This window comes from Sciurus vulgaris, assembly GCF_902686455.1.
Source record: "Sciurus vulgaris genome assembly, chromosome: 2".
Taxonomy (NCBI): Eukaryota; Metazoa; Chordata; class Mammalia; order Rodentia; family Sciuridae; genus Sciurus; species Sciurus vulgaris.
Genome location: NC_136462.1, coordinates 80058258 through 80077267, shown reverse-complemented (window position 1 = coordinate 80077267; position 19010 = coordinate 80058258).

Below are 19010 nucleotides of genomic sequence, written 5' to 3'. Positions count from 1 at the left end.
TTTGATTTTTCAAAGATATTTTAGTTTAGAATTCCAGGTTGACAGTTTCTTTTTCTTCAGTATGTTAAAGATGTCACTCATTGTCTTCTTGCTTGTACCACTTCCAACAGAAATCTGCTGTCTTATTTCTCTGTATGGAATATGTAATGCTTCTCTGGTTGCCTTCTTTCTTATATTTTCATTCCTTTTCTTCCTTCCTATCTTTCTTTATTTCTTCCCCACCCCCTCTCTCTCCTCTTTCTTTTGTTCTCTTTCTTCTTCCTCCCTCCCTCCCTCCTTCCTTGCTTCCATCTTTCCCTCCTTCATACTAGGGATTGAACCCAGGAGTTCTCTACCACTGAGCTAAATCCCCAGCCCTTTAATTTTTTTTTTTTTTTTAATTTTGAGACAGGGTCTCACTTAGTTGCTGAGACTAGCCTCAAACTTGCAATTCTTATGCCTCAGCCTCCTGAATCACTGGGATTACAGGTAAACACCACCGTGCCCGGCTGCTTTTAAGAGTTCCTCTCTTCATTGGCTCTGTCTGAACAATTTGAGTACAATATGTCCTGATGTAGTTTTTTTCATGTTGGGGTTCACTGAGCTTACTGACTCTGTGAGCTTACTGTTTTCATCAGATTTGAAAAGTTTTAGCTATTACTTCTTCAAATATTATTTTCTAATTCTCCCCTTCCTCTCACCTCAGGAACTCCAATCAATTAATCCAATTAACTCATATTAGGCTGCTTGAAGTAGAAAAGAAACTGGAATCAAACTTCTAGAGATGTAAACTAAAACATCATATGCATTAGATGTGATTAATAACAAATTAGACATTGCAGAAGAAAAAATGGTGAACTTGGAAGTCTAGCAATAAAACTATCCAAAATGATACTCAGAAGAAAAAATAAATAAAGCATTAGTGAGCTGTGGGAGGTAGTCCCACAGTTGGGTTAATGGGAACTGGAACCCAGGGTGCACTTAACCACTGAGCAATATCCCCAGCCCTTTCCATGTTATTTTTTTAAACATATCTTTTTTAGTTGTAGATGGACACAATACCTTTATTTTATTTATTTATTTTTGATGTGGTGCTAAGGACCGAACCCAATGCCTCACACATGTGAGACAAGCACTGTTGCACTGAGCCACATCCCCAGCCCTTTTGTTTTATTTTGAGACAGAGTGTTACTAAGTTGCTTAGGGCCTCAATAAATTGCTGGGGCTGGCTTTGAATTTGCAATCCTCCTGTCTCAGCCTCCCCAGCCATTGTGATTACAGGCATGCATCACCACGCCCAGCTTCCTATCTGTGAACATGCCTAATAATCTTTGTTTGGATATTAGATATAGTGAATTTATTGTGTGTATCCTATGTGGTACTGATTATCTTTTTTTTTTTTTTGCGGTGCTGGGGATCGAACCCAGGGCCTTGTGCTTGCAAGCACTCTACCCACTGAGCTATCTCCCCAGCCCAGTACTGAATATATTTATATTATAAATGCTTTTTTTTTTTTTTTTTCTGGGATGCCATTAGAATTTTTTGGCAACACTCTGATACTTTTCAGTCTTGCTTTTATAATTTTTTAGGCAAGTACACAACAGTGTTCAATCTAGGGATAATTATTTCTCACTACTTAAGGAAGAACTTCCCGAACACTACCAAACTATGAATTTTTCCAATCTGGCTGATGGGAACTGAACTATACTTGACCCTTTGTGAGCACTAGACACTGTTTCCTCCTATTATTTTCAGATCATTTCTTCCTTGTCCTTGGGCGTTTGCTTCATTTGATGTATTCATCACTACTCTGACGAATAGTTGCGGGAGAGCCCTGTGTAGGCTTTCTCTCTGTGAAGAGGCTTTTTGTTATACGCATGGAGTCTCGATAGGTCTCCTTAGACTCTCAGTTCCTCTTCAGCTCAGGGGGTATTCCAGGCTTCTCCTTAGTTCTCCCTGCCTGCTCTGTGATCTGGAAACTCTCCAAAAGCAGTTCACTGGGGAAACTCTCAAACTCATCCATTTGTTTCCCATCTCTCAGGGATCATTGTCTTTTTCATTGCTTTGTATCCAATGTCTTCAAAACTGTTTCATATATTTCATCTTTTTTACATTTTTGATGTTGTTTTAGGCAGGAGGGTAAATTTTATCCTTACTATTCCATCTTGATCAGAAGTTAAAGTCTCCATGGTAAAATCAGACTCCATGGGGTGATTACCATGGTCTCCTCTAGCTTGTGGTTTTTGTATCTTCTTGTCGTTTTCATTGATCCAACAAGAAATCAAATATCTTCTTTGCTACTCATACACACCACTCTCGTACAAAGCATTCAGGTAGTGACTTCATTAAAGATTTTTTAAAAGATTTTTTTAGTTGCTGATGAACTTTTATTTTGATTTATTTTTATGTGAAGCTGAGGATCGAACATGCCAGGCAAGCACTGCTACCACTGAGCCACAACCCCAGTCCTCACTAAAGATTTTTGAGAGAGATAAAGAAGAGGTGCTGTCCCTGTGACTTTCTTCAGTAAGTAGAATGAAGCATGAGTGACCCTAGTAAATTCCAGAGTCAAGCTGTTTCTCTCTGAGCTCTGAGCCGTCATGTGAAAAAAAAAAAAAAAAAGTCTGGTTATTCTGCTGAAGAAACTACATGGAGAGAGAGTGAAGCTGGGCCCCAGCTCTTCAGCTACATAAGCTGAAGTATGTGAGTAAAGCCATATTCAACCATCCGGTCCCAGTAAAGGTTAGCAATAACTGCAGCCACATGAGTAATTCTCAGTAAAACCGAGAACCAACTGAACCTGGTCAAGATTGCAGCTAAGTGAGTAAATATGTGGTTACTTTAAGACACTGTATTTTAGGGTAGTTTCTTTTTTACATATTTTTTTAATTGGCAATACTGGGGATGGAACTCAGGGGCATTTTACCATTGAGCTATACCCCCAGTCATTCTATTTTTTTATTTCAAGATAGGGTCCTTCTAAGTTGCCCAGGCTAGCTTCCAACTTGTGGTCCTCCTGCCTAGGTCTCCCTAGCTACTGGAATTACGGGTGTGCACCACCATTCTCAGCTAAGGTATCTGGTTAAGCAGCAATAAACAAGAGAAATGTTTATTACAGGGATCATTATTTTATAACTTATTAAATTCAGTCTTATTGACAACTATATGAGGTAGGTACTAATATTGTCCACATTTCACAGATGAGGAAAATGAGTATTCAGAAGTTAATAAACTTTCTAGATGTTACCTAGTTAAAAAATAGATAAGAAAGAATTTGAAAAACTGCACTGCCCATCTTAAAGACACTTCTCAAGAAGAGTATGGGTTATAACTGAGGAGAATTAAAATTTTTACTTCCTTGAATATATCCAGTAGACAGCAACAGCTCTTCTTCCTTCCTATCATCTCAGAATTTTATTTTTGTTTTCTAGGTGACCATGAATTTTTTTAAATGAACGTTATGGTTGTTAGGAATCAATGATGCATCATTCTTTAGATTTTAACTTCTATGTGAATATAAAAATTACTTACTGGTAATCTAATAAATTATTAAGGAACACTAAAATTTGTCATGGCTATGGCTATAAAAAAAGGAAAAGGATATAGGGGAAAAAATTGAGAGTTTCTCCCTTTCCTTAAACAAAAGTTAATCAGGTGTCCCAATATTAAAATTAACAGAATGGAAACTTGATTTCTTCCCTCAGAGTGAAATATGAAGTCCCTGTGCCACTCATAAGGACCCCTTTGAGTAGTTTGAATGACTCCACTGCAAAAAAATGTACTGTTTATTGTTAGAAAGGAATCACTAGAAGGTAACAAAAGTACTAACTATTGAAAAGTTATAATGATCAAGAAAATAAATTTGTATCAAAATATTGCTGACAGATCAAATTAGCCCCTCATTAAAAGAAAGGAAGATGGGGAAATTCTGAGATTACAAAAGATAAAAGAAAAAGCAAAGTGAAATAAGAAGATAAAATTTCAGGTGGGCAGGGTGGTGTTTATCTGTAATCCCAGGCTGAGGTAAGAGGACAGCAAGTTCCACGCTAGCCTCAGCAATTTAGCAAGGCCCTCAGCAACTTAATGAAACCTGTCTCAAACTAAAAACTAAAAAATAAAAGCTCAGTGGTAGAAAGCCACTAGATTCGATCCCCAGTACAAAAAAATAAAAATAAAATTTCACTACCTTAAAATTCACTGGAGGAAAATAATATTAGGATGTTCCAGTAATAATCAATGATGATATTAGATATTAGATATTAGATCAGGTATGTTCCTCAAAGCCTCACGTGATAAAGAGTTGGTCCCCAGTGCAGCCAAGTTCAACAATGTTCAGAGGTGGGGCTTTTAGAGAGTGATTGGATCATGAGCTCACTAACCTCATCAGTGGATCTATAATCAATTGATAAGTACATAGCTGAATGGGCTATTGTGGTATTATATGAACTTTAGAGTTGTTTTTCCTATCTCTGAAAAATGTCATTGTTATTTTGATAGGGATTGCAATTAATCTGTAGATTGGGTAGTATGGATATTTTAATAATCCAATTTATGGATATAGGATCAATTTCCATTTATTTCTCTATTGATTAATTTCTCACATTGATGTTTTATAGTTTTAGGTATATAGATTTTTTATCTCCTTAAATTTATTCCTACTTTTTTTGGTAGCTATTATAAATGGAATTTTTTTTCTTTTTAGGATAGTTTGAGTCTCTTAAGACATGTTGCTGACCTTTGCATGCTGATTTTTTATCCTGAGATCTTACTGAATTCACTTATTAGTTTTAGTAGTTTCTCAGTGGTGTCTTTAGGGCATATGTATATAAGATCACCTCATCTGCAGAGACAATTTGACTTCTCCTTTTCAATTTGGATACCTTTGAAATATACTCTTTCCATTCCTAATTTGCTAAAAATTCATCTTGAAAGGATGTTGAATTTTGTCTAATTTTTTCCTCTGCATCTGTTGAGATGAACATATGGTGTTTGTCCTTCATTCGACTAATGTGACGTAGCACATTTAGTTCTTCATTTTTGTTGAACCATCCTTGCATTCCATGGAGAAATCTCACATGATCTTGGTAAATGATCCATTTAATGGGCTGTTGAATTTGTGTGCCAGTATTTTGTTGAGGATTTTTGCATTTATGTTTAGCAGGAATACTGACCTGTAATATTAATATTCTCTCTCTTTCTCTCTCTCTTTTATTTTTATTTATTTATTTATTTATTTATGCTGGAGATCAAACCTTACATGTGCTGGACAAGTACTCTTATCACTGAATTACATGAACAGCCCCAATTTTCTTTTCTTGTAGTGTCCTTGTGTGGCTTTCATATCAGGACAATAATGGCCTCATGACATGTATTTGGAAGTATTCACTCCTCTTCAATGTTATTGAAAATGTTTGAGAAGGATTGGTATTCATTCATCTTAAATGTTTGGTGAAATTCACCAGTGAAGTCACCAAGTCTTGGGCTTTTCTTTGATGGGAGACTTTAATTAATTCAATTTTCTTACTAATTATTGATCTGTTCAGATTTTCTAGCTCTTCATAATTCTGTTGGGTAGGTGGTACATTTCTAGGAATTCATCCATTTTTTCTAGGTTATCTTATTTGTTGATTTAGAATTGTTTGTAGTAGTCGGCTATGATCTTTTGCATTTCTGTGATATCAGTTTTAATGTTTCCTCTTTAACTTTTGGTGTTGAATCTTTTTTTTTTCTTAGTCTTTCTAAAGATTTGATAATTTAGTTTATCTTTGTAAAAAAACAAATCTTAGTTTTGTTGATGTTTTCTATTGTTTTTCTAGTCCCCATTTATTTTCCACTCTGATATTTATTATTTCCTTCTTACTGCTAGCTTTGGGCTTAGTCTGTTTTTCTTTATAGTTCCTTAAATTGTAACATTACTCTGGGTGCAGTGGCACCTGTAATCCTAGCAGCTGAGGAGGCTGAGGCGGTAAGGTCCACAAGTTCAAAGCCAGCCTCGGCAATTTAGTGAGGCTGGAGATGTTGCTCAATTGTTAAGCACCCCTGAGTTCGATCCCTGGAAGCAAAAAAAAAAAGTAACACTGGGTTGTTTATTTGAAATCTGTTGTTCTCTTTTGACATTGGTGTTTGTATTTGAACTTTCCTCCTAGGACTGCTTTTCCTGCATCCCATAAGTTTTGGTTTGTGTGTGCCTTATCATTTGTCTTGATATATTTTTAAATTTCTCTCTTCATTTCTTTTTTGACTCATTTGTTATTCAGAAACATGTTTAATTTACATTTATTTGTGAATTTCCTGAAATCCCTCCCATTATTGATTTCTAGTTGTATACCACTGTGGTCAGAAAAGATATTTAATGTGATTTTGATCTATTTAAATTTGTTGACAGTGGCCTAACATGGGATTGTCCTGGAGAATGTTCCACATGTGACTGAGAAGAATATGTATTCATTCAGCTACTGTTGGATGGAATCCCATTTGCCATTTGTTACTATTTGTTTTATTTGAAGAGGCTGGAAATTTTCTGACCCAAGAATTACTGCTCTTTCTAGTATAGTCTTTCCTGTAGTTTGTCTCTTTTCTCTTATATTTACTCCAGGCAACTAAGCAAAATTGGGAAGGACTTTTAACTCTCCTGAAAAGGTCTTTAGATTACTTGTCTGATTGGGTATGCTTTCTACCTTCCACATTGCTGTAGGCACCAGTAGTGCTAAACTTTCTGCCACTATATAACAAGGATCCTGTTTCTCCTATTACCAGTATCACCTTCCTCACATTTTTTTAAGTTCACACTGGCACCTTCTCAAAGTTACCAGAATTTTGCTAAATATCTTCAAGGACTTTTAGGCTTTCAATGACATTTATCTTACAGTTCTCCAAGCTTTGTCCCACTGACACTACCCCTACCCTTTTGTAGATTTTTGCTATGGCAACATCTTATATTCATATACAAAAATCTGCATTTTTCATCTTTTTTTTTTTTTTTTTTGTAATGCAGGGATTAAACCTAGGGCCTCACAAATACTAGTCAAGTGTTCAACTGAGATATCTCCCCAGTCCTCAAAAATCTGTATTAGTTATCTATTGCAATGTAAGAAATTACTGTAGACCTTAGCAGCTTAAAAGAACAATTAACATTTAAAAATTTACATAGTTTCTGTAGGTCTGAAATTTGGGAGTATATAGCTGTGTTGTCTGCTTGGCCTGATCAAGGGGTTACGGTTAAGATGTCCACAGGAACTTCAGTCAATCAAAGGCAAGAAGGATCTGCTTACCGGATAACATACTCTCATAGCTGATATTGATGCTGTTAGAATGAGGTCTTAGTTCTTCACCGTATGGATCTCTCTACAGGGTTGAGTGTACTCATCACATGCTGACTGACTCCTCAAATAAGAAGTGAACAAAGAGTGAAAGAGGGAAGCCACAATGTGTTTTATGACCTTGGAAATCTCAAAAGGCACAAAAGTTATTTTCACAATATTCTATTATTACCTAGGTCAACACTACAATAAAGTAAGAAAAATCAGTAAGGATGGAAGAATTGGAAATGAAAAAATATAACTTCAGTTATTCACAGACAACATGATTACATACAGAGAAAATATAAAATGAAACTATGGAATTAATAAGTAAGCTTAGCAATAACCACACTAAAAAGTCAACACATAAACAATAAATAATTGAAAAATTAAAAATCTTAAATAGTATCTATTGGCATCAAGATCTGCTATTTTGCTGCCACCTTTATTCTCCCTCCCCCACACTACCTTACAACCCAGATTGTTAGCCTGCAAACTTCCTAGCCAGTAATTGGTCCAGACTGTTAGCCCTGAACCTCCTCACCAGCCATTGGTCTGTTGTTATTAGCCAGAGAAATTCCACTAGAATGGCTCCAGGGCTGGGGAGATAGCTCAGCTGGTAGAGTGCTGCTTGCCTCGCAAGCACAAGGCCATGGGTTCAATCCCCAGCACTGCAAAAAAAAAAAAAAAAAAAAAAAAGACACCAGTGTTAGTCAAAATGACTGGACAGACTTACCATGTAGTCAATTCTTCTCAAGCTGATCAACAGATTCAACATATTTCCTATAATAATGAAACCAAAATTATAGGTAATCAGGCTGAATTGAGGAATGAAGGCCATCTGAGTCTGGGAAGTTGGAGAGACCACCCCTGGGAGATTGGAAGGTCAAAGTCACCACTTTCAATCACCCTTTTGATCACCTATACTACCCCTCCCAAAAAAGTTGCCTGCAGGAAATTGCTAATTAATGCCCCTGGACCCCTACCAGCCTGAATCGCTCCATTTGGTCCGCCCTCTGCCCATCTGCTTCTCACCTTCTTGCCATCTCACCTGCATCTCCTGGGCCTAATCACTTATGCAGGAAGGAGAGAGATAAGCGGGGAGAGAACAGGAGACTCTAATCTACAAAAAGGGCAGGGGATGCTCACTTCTTGGGATACCAGAACATCAGCCATGGCTGCCTTCTCCCTCCCAGGAGAAGTCTGCATTACTACCTTTAAATAAAACCTGCTGAGGATCCAAGATGGCAGACTAGAGGGAGGCTGCGTTCCTTGTGGATCCGTAACTCCGGTTTCAAGCAGAGGATATCTGTTTCTTGGTGAGGCAGTTTATGCCGCTTATCAATTCCCTGGTGTTTACCCATTTGTCTGCTGTGATGACCTGCAATCTGCCAGCATATCGACGCCTTTTTTGAGTGCAGATTGCTCTCTGTCAGGCACCTATCATCCGCCATTTGCCTGCCTCTGGCCGGTCCATCGCCAGCCTTACACCTATCCATCACCCAACACATGAGGTTCACCTCCCGATCATCTGACAACAGTCAACAAACTGATCGCCGACCGCCAGTGGAGCACCAGCTGCCTGCTGCTGCCTGGAAGTTCACTGTCACAGTACCTGCAGGTTTGATTACACGTGGCTGCCGCCATTTTGAGACAATAGCCAGGCCCGTAGGACCCCTGGCTGGACTGACTGAGCCCCGTCTCCAGAATCCCTCAGCCCAACCGATCACTCCCTGCCTCTGGGTCCCTCATATTGACTGACTGCTCCCTGCCACCAGGACCCCCAGACCAACTGACTGCGTCCTATCACCGGAACCCCAGACCAAATGATTGCACCCGGCCTCCAGGATCCCACAACCACACCAAACACACTGGATCTCTGGGACCCCTGCTGACCAACCACATCCCACCTCCAGGACCTCCGGCTGACCATGTCCACACCCTGAGTTGCAGATCCCCATTTGCCAACATTTGGAAGCCAGAGCAGCCATCTTGGATAATCCTGGAAACTGTAGCTCCAATCTTCAGGTGGGGCAAATCCCATCCTGCTGGAGGCTTGAAGCTCATTGTCAGGTACCTCTCATGCATCAGGCTACTGAACACTGGGAGGTTTAATTACTATATGACTGTTATACTGTAAATTTTCTGTTTTCTCTTTATTGGAAAAATTTAGGTTTTTATTTCTTTACTTTTCTTGCTCTCTTTTCCTTTTGTTTATCTGTTCCCTCAGAATCTCTTTCTCCCTTTTTTGCATGCTAACATCCAGTTTCTTTTGATTACACTCTCACCCTTTCTATTATCTAGAACTTCTGTATATTCTTTTCTTATCCCATTAACAGCCACATTCTACATCCCTCTAAATCCTCTTTGTCCTCCATTAGAAACTGCAGACATTATTGCAAATCTGTTTGTTTTATTGAAGATAATATTTGAACTCATTCTGTTTATTATGACAATTTTGTTATTGTCCTCATAGGGGCTATTTGGTCTAGGATTGCATAGAATCTGAATTGGGCACTGCTAATATTGACCTCCCCTTAAAAAAAGGGTTTTGGACACCTATAGGGCCACTATAAGCCTATAGGGGGAAATCTGCAATACCACAGATCTAAACTGCTAAAGGGGAAGATACATGAACAACATGAAAAAAACAAGGGAAGAAAACGATCCAAACAAATCTAGATTCTATAGTAATAGAATCCAATGACAGTATGCTAGAAGAAATGTCAGAAAAGGACTTCAGATTATACATAATTAAGATGATTCGTGAAGCAAAGGATGAGATAAGAGAGCAAATGCAGGCAATAAATGATAATACCAATAAGCTGAAAGAGCACCTGCAGGAAGCAAAAGATCATTTCAACAAAGAGATAGAGAGTCTCAAAAAAAAAACCAAACGGAAATCCTTGAAATGAAGGAGATAATAAACCAAATAAAAAACTCAATGGAAAGCATCACCAACAGACTAGACCACTTGGAAGACAGAACCTCAGACAATGAAGACAAAATATTTAATCTTGAAAATAAAGTCGCCCAAACAGAGAAGATGGTAAGAAATCATGAACAGAATCTCCAAGAACTATGGGATATCATGAAAAGACCAAATTTAAGGATTATTGGGGTTAAGGAAGGCACAGAGAAACAAACCAAAGGAATGAACAACCTATTTAATGAAATAATATCAGAAAATTTCCCAAGCCTGAAGAATGAAATGGAAAATCAAATACAAGAGGAATACAGAACACCAAATGCACAGAATCACAACAGATCCACACCAAGGCACATTATAATGAAAATGCCTAACATTCAAAATAAAGATAGGATTTTGAAGGCCGCGAGAGAAAAGCATCAGATTACATATAGGGGGGGACCAATACGGATAGCAGCAGACTTCTCAACCCAGACTCTAAAAGCTAGAAGGGCCTGGAACAACATATTTCAAGCTCTGAAAGAACATGGTTGCCAACCAAAAATCCTATACCCAGCAAAACTAACCTTCAGATTTGAAGATGAAATAAAATTCTTCCATGATAAACAAAAGTTAAAAGAATTTACAAATATAAAGCCTGCACTACAGAATGTTCTCAACAAAATAGTCCATGAGGAGGAAATGAAAAACAACAATGTAGGTCAGCAAAGGGAGGAACTACCTTAGAGAAAAACCACTCAAAGGAGAAACCAAGCCAACTTAAAAACCAAAAATAAGCCAAATGACTGGGAATACAAATCATATCTCAATAATAACCCTGAACGTTAATGGCCTAAACTCATCAATCAAAAGACATAGACTGGTAGAATGGATTAAAAAGAAAGACCCAACAATATGCTGCCTGCAAGAGACTCAACTCATAGAAAAAGACATCCACAGACTAAAGGTGAAAGGATGGGAAAAAACCTACCACACACATGGACTCAGGAAAAAAGCGGGGGTTTCCATCCTTATATCAGATAAAGTGGACTTCAAGCCAAAGTTAGTCAGAAGGGATAAAGAAGGACATTTCATACTGCTTAAGGGAACCATAATCAGGAAGACATAACAATCGTAAATATTTATGCCCCAAACAATGGTGCATCCCTGTACATCAAACATATCCTTCTCAATTTCAGGAATCACATAGACCACAACACAATAATTCTGGGCGACTTTAACGCACCACTGTCACCACTAGATAGATCTTCCAAACAAAATCCAACCAAAGAAACCATAGAACTCAATAACACAATCAATAACCTAGACTTAATAGACATATATAGAATATTCCATCCATCAATGAGCGGATACACTTTCTTCTCAGCAGCACATGGAACCTTCTCGAAAATAGACCATATGTTATGCCACAAAGCAACCCTTAGGAAATGCAAAAAAATAGAGATACTGCCTTGTGTTCTATCAGATCATAATGGACTGAGAGTAGAAATCAATGACAAGATAAAAAACAAATTACTCCAACACCTGGAGACTAAATAATATGCTATTGAATGAAACATGGATAACAAAAAACATCAGGGAGGAGATAAAAAAATTCTTAGAGGTCAATGAGAACGACGATACAACATATCAAAATCTCTGGGACACTATGAAAGCGGTACTAAAAGGAAAATTCATTGCATGGAGTGCATTCCAGAAAAGAATAAAAAGTCAACAACTAAATGACCTAACATTACAGCTCAAAGCCCTAGAAGAAGAAGAACAGAATAACAGCAAAAGTAGTAGAAGACAGGAAATAATATCAGAGCTGAAATCAATGAAATTGAAACAAAAGAAACAATTGAAAAAATTAACAAAACAAAAAGTTGGTTCTCTGAGAAAGTAAACAAAATAGATAAACCCTTAGCCACACTAACAAAGAGAAGGAGACAGAAAACTCAAATTACTAAAATTCGTGATGAAAAAGGAAATATCACAACAGACATCACTGAGATACAGAACATAATGAGAAGCTACTTTGAAAATCTGTATTCCAACAAAATAGAATCTACCAAAGACATTGACAAATTTCTAGAGAGATGTGCTCCTCCCAAATTGAATCAGGAGGACATACTCGATTTAAACAGATCAATATCAAGCAATGAAATAGAAGAAGCCATTAAAAACCTACCATCCAAGAAAAGCCCAGGACCAGACGGATTCTCAGCCAAGTTCTACAAGACCTTCAAAGAAGATCTCATTCCAATACTTCTCAAAGTATTCCAGGAAATAGAAAAAGAGGGTATCCTACCAAACTCATTCTATGAAGCTAATATCACCCTCATACACAAACCAGGAAAAGACACATCAAGGAAAGAAAATTTTAGACCAATATCCTTGATGAATATAGATGCAAAGATCCTTAACAAAATATTGGCAAGCCGTATCCAAAAGCATATTAAGAAAATTGTGCACCACGATCAAGTGGGGTTCATCCCTGGAATGCAAGGATGGTTTAACATCCGTAAATCAATCAACGTAATCCATCATGTCAACAGACTTAAGGATAAGAATCACGTGGTTATTTCAATTGACACAGAAAAAGCATTTGACAATATACAACACCCCTTCATGCTGAAAACACTAGAAAAAATGGGGATAGTAGGAACATACCTCAACATTGTAAAGGCTATTTATGCTAAGCCCATGGCCAACATCATTCTTAATGGAGAAAAACTGAAACCATTCCCTTTAAAAACGGGAACAAGACAGGGATGTCCTCTTTCACCACTTCTATTCAACATTGTCCTCGAAACTCTAGCCAGAGCAATTAGGCAGACTAAAGAAATTAAAGGATACGAATAGGAAAAGAGGAACTTAAGCTGTCACTATTTGCTGATGACATGATTCTATATTTAGAGGATCCAAAAACCTCCTCCAGAAAACTTCCAGACCTCAACAATGAATTCAGCAAAATAGCAGGCTATAAAATCAACATGCATAAATCTACAGCATTTTTATACGCAAGCGATGAAACAGCTGAAAGGGAAATGAGGAAAACAACTCCATTTGCAGTAGCCTCAAAAAAAATAAAATACTTGGGTATCAATCTAACCAAACAGGTAAAAGATCTCTACAATGAAAACTACAAAACACTGAAGAAAGAAATTAAGGAAGACCTTAGAAGTTGGAAAGATCTCCCATGTTCTTGGATAGGCAGAATTAATATTATCAAAATGGCCATACTACCAAAAGTGCTATACAGATTCAATGCAATTCCAATTAAAATCCCAATGATGTACCTCACAGAAATAGAGGAAGCAATCATGAAATTCATCTGGAAGAATAAGAAACCCAGAATAGCTAAAGCAATCCTTAGCAGGAATAATGAAACAGGGAGTATCGCAATACCAGAACTTCAACTATACTACAAAGCAATAGTAACAAAAATGGCATGGTATTGGCACCAAAATAGACAGGTAGATCAATGGTACAGAATAGAGGACACAGACACAAACCCAAATAAATACAATTTTCTCATATTAGACAAAGGTGCCAAAAATATGCAATGGAGAAATGGTAGCCTCTTCAACAAATGGTGCTGGGAAAACTGGAAGTCCATATGCAACAGAATGAAACTAAACCCCTATCTCTCACCCTGCATAAATATCAACTCACAATGGATCAAGGACTTTGAAATTAGACTAGAGACCCTGCATCTTATAGAAGAAAAAGTAGGTCCAAATCTTCACCTTGTTGGCTTAGGATCAGACTTCCTTAACAGGACTCCCATAGCACAAGAAATAAAAGCAAGAATTAATAACTGGGATAGATTCAAACTAAATAGCTTTCTCTCAGCAAAGGAAACTACCAGCAATGCGAAGAGAGAGCCTACAGAGTGGGAGAATATCTTTGCCACTCATACTTCAAATAGAGCACTAATCTCCAGAATCTATAAAGAACTCAAAAAACTCTACACCAAGAATACAAATAACCCAATCAACAAATGGGCTAAGGAAATGAACAGACACTTCACAGAAGAAGATCTACAAGCAATCAACAGATATATGAAAAAATGTTCACCATCTTTAGTAATAAGAGAAATGCAAATCAAAACTACACTAAGATTATATCTCACCCCAATTAGAATGGCGATTATCAAGAACACAAGCAACAATAGGTGTTGGCAAGGATGTGGGGAAAAAGGTACACTCATACATTGCTGGTGGGGATGCAAATTAGTGCAGCCACTCTGGAAAGCAGTGTGGAGATTCCTTAGAAAATTTGGAATGGACCCACCATTTGACCCAGCTATCCCACTCCTCGGCCTATACCCAAAGGACTGAAAATCAGCATTCTACAGAGATACAGCCACATCAATGTTCATAGCGGCCCAATTCACAATAGCCAGACTATGGAACCAACCTAGATCCCCTTCAATTGATAATGGATAAAGAAACTGTGGTATATATATACAATGGAATATTACTCAGCTATAAAGAATAATAAAATTATGGCACTTAGAGGCAAATGGATGAAATTGGAGAATATCATGTTAAGTGAGATAAGCCAATCTCAAAAATCCAAAAGAGGAATGATCTCACTGATAAGCGGATGATGACACTTAATGGGGGGTGGGAGTGGGACAAGAATGGAGGAAGGAGGGACTGTATAGAGGGAAAAGAGAGGTGGGAGAGGTGGGGGGGAAGGAAAAATATAATGGAATGAATCAAACATCATTACTCTATGTAAATTTATGAATATGCAAATGGTATGCTGAAAAAAGTCTGTATAATAAAGATATTTATAAAATAATAAAAGAAAGAAAAAAAAAAGAATGATGTTGGCCATGGGCTTAGCATAAATAGCCTTTACAATGTTCAGGTATATTCCTACTATCCCTATTTTTTCTAGTGTTTTCAGCATGAAGGGGTGTTGTATTTTGTCAGATGCTTTTTCTGCATCAGTTGAAATAACCATATGATTCTTATCCTTAAGTCTATTGACATGATGGGTTATGTTTATTGATTTATGGATGTTAAACCATCCTTGCATTCCAGGGATGAACCCCACTTGATCGTGGTGCACAATTTTCTTAATATGCTTTTGGATACGGCTTGCCAATATTTTGTTAAGGATCTTTGCATCTATATTCATCAAGGATATTGGTCTAAAATTTTCTTTCCTTGATGTGTCTTTTCCTGGTTTGTGTATGAGGGTGATATTAGCTTCATAGAATGAGTTTGGTAGGATACCCTCTTTTTCTATTTCCTGGAATACTTTGAGAAGTATTGGAATGAGATCTTCTTTGAAGGTCTTGTAGAACTTGGCTGAGAATCCGTCTGGTCCTGGGCTTTTCTTGGATGGTAGGTTTTTAATGGCTTCTTCTATTTCATTGCTTGATATTGATCTGTTTAAATCGAGTATGTCCTCCTGATTCAATTTGGGAGGAGCACATCTCTCTAGAAATTTGTCAATGTCTTTGGTAGATTCTATTTTGTTGGAATACAGATTTTCAAAGTAGCTTCTCATTATGTTCTGTATCTCAGTGATGTCTGTTGTGATATTTCCTTTTTCATCACGAATTTTAGTAATTTGAGTTTTCTGTCTCCTTCTCTTTGTTAGTGTGGCTAAGGGTTTATCTATTTTGTTTACTTTCTCAGAGAACCAACTTTTTGTTTTGTTAATTTTTTCAATTGTTTCTTTTGTTTCAATTTCATTGATTTCAGCTCTGATATTATTTCCTGTCTTCTACTACTTTTGCTGTTATTCTGTTCTTCTTCTTCTAGGGCTTTGAGCTGTAATGTTAGGTCATTTAGTTGTTGACTTTTTATTCTTTTCTGGAATGCACTCCATGCAATGAATTTTCCTTTTAGTACCGCTTTCATAGTGTCCCAGAGATTTTGATATGTTGTATCGTCGTTCTCATTGACCTCTAAGAATTTTTTTATCTCCTCCCTGATGTTTTTTGTTATCCATGTTTCATTCAATAGCATATTATTTAGTCTCCAGGTGTTGGAGTAATTTGTTTTTTATCTTGTCATTGATTTCTACTCTCAGTCCATTATGATCTGATAGAACACAAGGCAGTATCTCTATTTTTTTGCATTTCCTAAGGGTTGCTTTGTGGCATAACATATGGTCTATTTTCGAGAAGGTTCCATGTGCTGCTGAGAAGAAAGTGTATCCGCTCATTGATGGATGGAATATTCTATATATGTCTATTAAGTCTAGGTTATTGATTGTGTTATTGAGTTCTATGGTTTCTTTGGTTGGATTTTGTTTGGAAGATCTATCTAGTGGTGACAGTGGTGCGTTAAAGTCGCCCAGAATTATTGTGTTGTGGTCTATGTGATTCCTGAAATTGAGAAGGATATGTTTGATGTACAGGGATGCACCATTGTTTGGGGCATAAATATTTACGATTGTTATGTCTTCCTGATTATGGTTCCCTTAAGCAGTATGAAATGTCCTTCTTTATCCCTTCTGACTAACTTTGGCTTGAAGTCCACTTTATCTGATATAAGGATGGAAACCCCCGCTTTTTTCCTGAGTCCATGTGTGTGGTAGGTTTTTTCCCATCCTTTCACCTTTAGTCTGTGGATGTCTTTTTCTATGAGTTGAGTCTCTTGCAGGCAGCATATTGTTGGGTCTTTCTTTTTAATCCATTCTACCAGTCTATGTCTTTTGATTGATGAGTTTAGGCCATTAACGTTCAGAGTTATTATTGAGATATGATTTGTATTCCCAGTCATTTGGCTTATTTTTGGTTTTTAAGTTGGCTTGGTTTCTCCTTTGAGTGGTTTTTCTCTAAGGTAGTTCCTCCCTTTGCTGACCTACATTGTTGTTTTTCATTTCCTCCTCATGGACTATTTTGTTGAGAACATTCTGTAGTGCAGGCTTTATATTTGTAAATTCTTTTAACTTTTGTTTATCATGGAAGAATTTTATTTCATCTTCAAATCTGAAGGTTAGTTTTGCTGGGTATAGGATTTTTGGTTGGCAACCATGTTCTTTCAGAGCTTGAAATATGTTGTTCCAGGCCCTTCTAGCTTTTAGAGTCTGGGTTGAGAAGTCTGCTGCTATCCGTATTGGTCCCCCCCTATATGTAATCTGATGCTTTTCTCTCGCGGCCTTCAAAATCCTATCTTTATTTTGAATGTTAGGCATTTTCATTATAATGTGCCTTGGTGTGGATCTGTTGTGATTCTGTGCATTTGGTGTTCTGTATTCCTCTTGTATTTGATTTTCCATTTCATTCTTCAGGCTTGGGAAATTTTCTGATATTATTTCATTAAATAGGTTGTTCATTCCTTTGGTTTGTTTCTCTGTGCCTTCGTCAATCCCAATAATCCTTAAATTTGGTCTTTTCATGATATCCCATAGTTCTTGGAGATTCTGTTCATGATTTCTTACCATCTTCTCTGTTTGGGCGACTTTATTTTCAAGATTAAATATTTTGTCTTCATTGTCTGAGGTTCTGTCCTCCGAGTGGTCTAGTCTGTTGGTGATGCTTTCCATTGAGTTTTTTATTTGGTTTATTATCTCCTTCATTTCAAGGATTTCCGTTTGGTTTTTTTTTTGAGACTCTCTATCTCTTTGTTGAAATGATCTTTTGCTTCCTGCAGGTGCTCTTTCAGCTTATTGGTATTGTCATTCATTGCCTGCATTTGCTCTCTTATCTCATCCTTTGCTTCACGAATCATCTTAATCATGTATAATCTGAAGTCCTTTTCTGACATTTCTTCTAACATACTGTCATTGGATTCTATTACTATAGAATCTAGATTTGTTTGGATCATTTTCTTCCCTTGTTTTTTCATGTCTTTCATGTATCTTCCCCTCTAGTGCTGCAGATCTGTGGTATTGCAGATTTCCCCCTATAGGCTTATAGTGGCCCTATAGGTGTCCAAAACCCTTTCTTTAAGGGGAGATCAATATTAGCAGTACCCAAATCAGACACTATGCAATCCTAGACCAAATAGCCCCTATGGGGACAATAACATCATGTAAATAAGGGAGAAAGTGACTCTGAGGGAACAGGTAAACAGAAGGAAAGGAAACCAAGAAACATAAAGAAATAAAAACTTACATTTTTTTTTAAATGAGAAAAAAGAAAATCTACTGTATAATACTGTAATGAAACCTCCCCGTGTTCAGTAGCCTGATGCATGAGAGGTACCTGACAATGGGCTTCAAGCCTCCAGCAGGTGTCTCAGGATGGGATTTGCCCCACCCGAAGATCGGAGCTCCGGCTTCCAGGATTATCCAAGATGGCTGCTCTGGCTTCCAAATGTGTTGGCAAATGGGGAGCTGCAGCTCAGGGGTGGACGTGGTCAGCTGGAGGTCCTGGAGACAGGATGCAGTTGGTCCGGCAGGGGTCCTGGAGGTCGGGTGTGTTTGGTGTGGTTGTGGGATCCTGGAGGCCGGTGCAATCAGTTGGTCTGTGTTCCTGGTGATAGGGCACAGTCAGTTGGTCTGGGGGTCCTGGCGGCAGGGAGCAGTCAGTTGATGTAAGGGCCCCAGAGACAGAGAGTGATTGGTTGGGCTGAAGGATCCTGAAAACGGGACTCAGTCAGTCCGGCCAGGGGTCCTACAGGGCCCGGCTGTTGTCTCAAAATGGCGGCAGCCACGTGTAATCAAACCTGCAGGTACTGTGACAGTGAACTTCCAGGCAGCAGCAGGCAGCTGGTTCTCCACTGGCGGTCTGCGGTCAATCTGCTGGCAGCTGTCGGACGATCGGGAGGTGAACCTCGAGCGTTGGGTGATGGATAGGGGCAAGGCAGGTGATGGACAGGCGAATATCAGAATTACAAAAAGCAACT